The following is a 6,288-nucleotide window of genomic DNA, read 5'->3' on the forward strand; positions in this document are numbered from 1 at the left end:
GAAGGAATGGGCGAGACACGGTAAGGAGGCTTAGGATTGGCTGGTTTGAATAATTTCAGTGGGCCCTGTGGCATAGGGGTTGTCCCTAGTTGTTTGGTACTTGGCCCTGGGATGATTAGGGCAGGTGGATAGTGGCCCAGAATGTGGAACCTCCATGGAGAAGATGATCCCGTAGGTGAGTTGTTTACGACATCTAGGAATTAGCTGTTCCTGCAGGGTCAGCAAAACTCTAGATGTCAAAGCATCATAATACAGAAAATAAAAAGGAACGGTTAGTATAGCATGATCTAGTAATCATTTTGTATTTTCTCAAGAACTTTTAGGAATGGGAATTAAATTTTATCACAGATTTTTCAGCATTTACTGAGATAACCATATGATTTTTCTTCTTAGATCTATTCGTATTGTGAATTACATTATAATGTTAATATTTTCTAATATTGACCCATTTTTGATTTCCTGGTATGAATCATAGGGGGTTAATTATATTAACACATCAAGACTCACTCTTATGACAATATTTTACAATGTCCTCTTTAATATCTTGAAGTTAAATTTATAGATAATATTACTACCTATACTTCAGTAATAATGATAGCATTAAAAACATATTGCACTAAGTTTTAAGACATAGGATAAAGAGAAAGTAATTTTTATAAACTGACACGCATATTTGTATGTAAATATTTGAGCATGCCTACACTAGAAGATTCAAGTTTTTAGCCAGATTCTTACACTTGTTCTTAGAATCGTTGTGAATGGGACAGCTACAGAAACAGAATGGTAATGAAGTGTTGTATGGACAGTGCCAATGACATATGTATGTTGCCATCAGTAACATAATTTTCCAAGCTGTTGAACAATTCTCGTTAATATCTAAACAAATCCAAAAATAATTTGTAAAACAATTTTTGATTTACATTAGAGTTGCATGCCTAGAAATCTCAGTGTATATCAAGATGCAAAAATATGTGTATGCAAAACAGAATTAGATTTTAAACATAGAAAGTTATAAATAAGTTTGCCACTCACATAAATGTTCAGTATCACATTTGTTACTGTGCAAGACTATCCCATAAATTGCAAGACATCTAGCATCCCAGCCACTCGCCCACTAAATGCCAGTGGTAGCTCCCCTACACCAATTATTTGAGTAGCCAAACATGCCTCCACCCTGTTGAAAATCACTGGAATAGATCATCTCTCTTGGGCTCAATCAGTGGCATATCAGTGCTGCAAACTCAGCCCATATCCAAGGCCATGTTTTTTATTCAGATGACTGAAAAATAGCTGAAATTTATGGGAAAGTGCTCATCTTCACAAGTAGTAGAAATGTAAATAAAAACCAAATATATACCATTTCCCTCAAACCAATTAATCTTATCTACAAAAATAACACTGAGTAGGGCAGGGTGGTATGAAACAGGCACTCTCACTTATTGTAATTGTGGTGTGAAAATTTTAAAGCAAGTTGGCAAGATTTCTTTAATACATCCATGGTCTTAAACAAAATTATCCCATTCCTTAAGGTCTTTCCTAAAGAGATAATTAAAAAATACTAAAAGAAACCTATGCCCAAAGTGTCATTACCAACAATAAATGGTTAGATATGTAACAGAAAAAAATTATCCTGTACATTATTATTAAAAAAAAGTCTAGGGATAAATTTTACAAGAAATATGCAGGACTTGTATGAATAAAACTATAAAACTCTTGGATATCAAAGAACTTGAAAATATATTTGAATAAAAGTTTCTGGATGGGAAAACTTCATATTGTTAAGATGTCAAATTTTTGCAAGTTAATGTGTACATATAATGACACTCCATTTAAAATTCCAGTGGGATACTTTTATTTATGGAACATTACTATATGTTTCTAAAATTTATGTAGGGGCCAGGCATGGTGGCGCATGCTGGTAATCCCAGCACTTTGAGAGGCCAAGGCAGGAGGATCGCTTGAGGCCAGGAGTTCAAGTTTACCCTGAGAAACATAGTGAGACCCTGTCTCTATAAAAAACTGAAAAATTATTAATAGCTGTGCATGTTGGTGATGCCGGTAGTCCCAGCTACTGGGGAGGCCGAGGATCGTTTGAGCCCACGAGTTTGAGGTTGCAGTGAGCTATAACTGGGCCACTCCACTCCAGTCTGGGTATCAGAATGAAACCCTGTTTCTAAAAAATTAAATAAAATTAAATTATCTAGATAAATAAGTGTACGAGAGTATTTTTGAAAAAAAATGTAATCAGGGAAAATTTGCTTTAACAGATGTTAGAACAAACATGTTATATTAATATAATCAAACAATATGAATCCAGGGCCAAAATAGACAAACAGATAAGTGGAATAAAATAGATATCCAGATATAGATCTAAGTATGTATTAGAATGTGCTATATGATGAAGGTGACATTGTAATTTTTTCCTAGGAGAATGACTATTTAATAAAAGGCTAAGTGTTAGGTGGGTAAGCATTTGTTAAGAAAATAAAAAACTTAGATACTCCCTCATTCCTTGTACCAAATAAATTCCATGTGTATTAAATATTTTAAACTAGAAAAAAATACAGATAGATATAATATTGAGGTGAATTCCTTTCTAAGCATGACACCACAAGTAGAAACCATAAGGGAAATGATTAAGCATATCAAAATCTAAAACTTCTAATACATTGATAACCAAAAAAATCTCAACACATAAGACAAATAAAGAATTAATGTCCTTAAGATACAAAGAGTTCTTACAAATCAATAAGAAACAGACAAACATGCAAATAGAAAAATTAGTTTTAAAATTGAATTGGAAATTTATAAAAGGAGTAATATAAACTGTCACTAAGCATATGAAAATTGTTTACTCTCACTTATAATGTAAGATAGAAAATAGGGAACAATTCCAGATAACAGGTTTACACATCATTTTGGAAAATACTTAAAGGACTCTTAATATCCAATATTGTTGAAGGATGTGTAGAAGTAGACATTTTTATATTTTAATGGTGGATTTGTACGTTGATGCAACCTTCCTGTAGATCAATTTGATAATAGATAGCAAAGGCTTAAAAATCTATATATTCATACTCAAGATTAAAATTTTTTTTTTTTTTTTTTTTTTTTTTTTTTTTTGAGACAGAGTCTCACTCTGTTGCCCAGGCTAGAGTGAGTGCCGTGGCGTCAGCCTAGCTCACAGCAACCTCAAACTCCTGAGCTCAAGTGATCCTCCTGTCTCAGCCTCCCGAGTAGCTGGGACTACAGGCATGCGCCATCATGCCCGGCTAATTTTTTCTATATATATTTTTAGCTGTCCATATAATTTCTTTCTATTTTTAGTAGAGATGGGGTCTCGCTCTTGCTCAGGCTGGTCTCGAACTCCTGAGCTCAAACGATCCGCCCACCTCGGCCTCCCAGAGTGCTAGGATTACAGGCGTGAGCCACCGCGCCCGGCCTTCAAGATTAAAATTTTGCTTAGGAATCTTTTTTAGTAACATGAGAAATAATTTTGTTAAAATGCCAAGTAAAAATAAGTTATATATAATGAGATTTAAAAATTTAGGTTTTAAAAAAACTTTAGGGAGGAAATTTAGATTGAAGTATTAATGTATACAACAATGTTAATTGCAGTTATCTTTGGGTGGTTGTATTATGGATTTCTCATTCTCCTTTCTAAATTTTCCAATGTTGTACAAGAGTCTTTGTAACTAAAAAATACAACTTACTATGTTTTAATAGATGCTGCTTAATATAAGGGGTCACTTAATGTTTGTTAAGTTGAATTGTTCCCTGGCTAACAAGCCCACCCACAGTTTTTAAAACATTTCAAATGCTCTCTTTCCGGAAGGGATTTAAAAACTGGTTAACTTAACACTTAATCCCTGGGTACATACAAGTTGAGTAATTCATTAATTATCCAAGCTTTAGACTTTCCAGGAATATAGAGAGAATTTAGACATCTGGGTAACCTAGATATTCTCTTGGCACCAAAGTCAAGTTTATTAATAAAAACTTTTGTATATCTACAGATATTTATAAATCACCTCTACTTAGGTTCTATGGTTTAGAAAATTCTATGTTTTTTCCTACATTAAAGTATAAAGAATTTTTGTATTCAGATTATTTTAGGTCTGTGTGTGGTTTTACAGTAATTTCACAAGATGGCAATGTAGACATTTTAGCTTTTTCTAACGGGCAGATTAAGTTCTAAAATTAACTATGGAAAGAGTTACTGACCCCACACAATGGTATACATTAAAATCTGGGCCCTAAAATCTTTCAGAAAGGAACTTGCCAGGAAGGGATTTTCATGAACAGTTAGGTTTTCTCACAGGGGCCCTTTGGGCATCTTTCCCAGGTTCCCATGTAAGCATATCATTTAGTAAGGTTGCTTTTATGGTGTTCTTGAGTTTCTTTTCGTAAATATCTGGAGATTTTTCTTTCTTCAGCTCAAAAACAAAACATGGCGCCACCTACTAGTGTTTTCTAGTATTACATTTTGACCAATTCTTTGAGTTTTGCTGATTTAGCAAACAATTTTTGAACTCCAGTTGAGTCAAGCATAAATATTAGAACTCTGAAGATGAGTAAGACACAGTCCTTGCCATGGGCAAATTTCCAGTCTAGCTGAGAAGACAGACAGGATCATAGAGTATGTGGGGTGTGTGGTGTCAGAGGAACTTAGAAGAACACCCATCACTTTAGCCCTGGTATTTTCCACAGACATTAGGGAGACCAAACTCCATCCTGGGAGTTAGGAGGCTGCTAATAAAACAGCCTCAACAATCCAAACATAAAATTTCTTTTTCTTTTCTTTTCTTTTCTTCTTTCTTTCTTTCTTTCTTTCTTTCTTTCTTTCTTTCTTTCTTTCTTTCTTTCTTTCGAGACAGATTCTCACTCTGTTGCCTGGGCCAGAGTGCAGTGGTGTCATTATAGCTTGGTGTAACCTCAAACTCCTGTCCTCCTGCCTCAGCCTCCCAAGTAGCTGGGAGAATAAGTGCATGCCACCACACCTGGTTAATTTTTCTATTTTTTGTAGAAATGGGGTCTCTCTATGTTGATCAGGCTCATCTCGAACTCCTGGCCTCAAGTGATCCTTCCACCTCAGCTTCCCGAAGTGCTAGGACTACAGACTTGAGCCACTCCACTTGCCCCTCTTTTTAAAAGTCAAAATCAGTGTTAATTTGTCCCGTCATTAAATATGGGGAAAAGCTTCCATATTTGACATTTGTTGCCTATCCTCAGGCCAAGTGGAGATCCCATGTCAAAATTATTCATTCTGAACAAATACTCAGTTGAGATTCCAAAAATTGTCTCACACCATGAGGTCCTCTTACTGATGCTTGCTGCCAAGCATTTTTATTGTCCTAATGTAACTCCTTACAAATAAACTTAAATTCACTCTCAATTTCCACTTTTTCTCGTTCCTGACAATTAGAAGAGACTCTTTCGGCACTTTTTTCATAAGACAGCAGAAAAGCCAAAAGGGATCAATGACAAATTACGTATAAGTGATTCTAGCCAATAGGCTGAAAAGAGATCCATTATACATAGGGTTATCTGGATTTTGAACTAATTGTCAGTTTCATTTGCTCATATCACCTCTACAGGTATGAACGGATTATCGGCCCATTCAGACTTTCAAATGCTTTAAATGTTCTCAGTCCAAATAATAAACACTAAGATTTCTTTCTCTCATAAAATCTCGAAGTTGTTGAAAAGATGTAACAGGTAAATTTCCCAGGAGGACATCTTTCAGAAGAAAAACATTTAACCTCACCTTTAATGCTTCTATCAATCTTTTAATCTTTTTTCATTGGAGGGTCCAGGGGTGTAGGCACATGTTCCTGGTTGATGTATATGTATATATGTATATAAAATGTATAAGATACATTATATATTTGAGGTGTATACCTGTTGACAGGTATAGGTGCTGTTTATTCATTTTAATTGCTGTGTAGTGTTTTGTTGTGTGACTACACCATAATTTACTCATTTTTCTGTTGATGAATATTTAGCCTAGCTATTATTAAGAACAACGTTGTTTGCTGGATTATTCCTTTCATTATGTAAATTTTCCCTCTATTCCTATAAATGCAGTATGCGTTTGTAGCTAGGAACCTGGTTGGTGGAGCTAAGATTGTCTGGGTTTGCATCCCACCTGAGGATCTTGCGAGAGTTACTGGAGCAGGGAGAGTTACTTAACTTGCCGGTACTTAGTTCACTCCTGCGTAGATATTAATAGAACCTACACAGTCATTTCTCTCAGCGCTTTTGAAGATATTATTACCTCATTACCTC

Source organism: Eulemur rufifrons, chromosome 4 (assembly GCF_041146395.1).
Source record: "Eulemur rufifrons isolate Redbay chromosome 4, OSU_ERuf_1, whole genome shotgun sequence".
NCBI classification, from domain to species: Eukaryota; Metazoa; Chordata; class Mammalia; order Primates; family Lemuridae; genus Eulemur; species Eulemur rufifrons.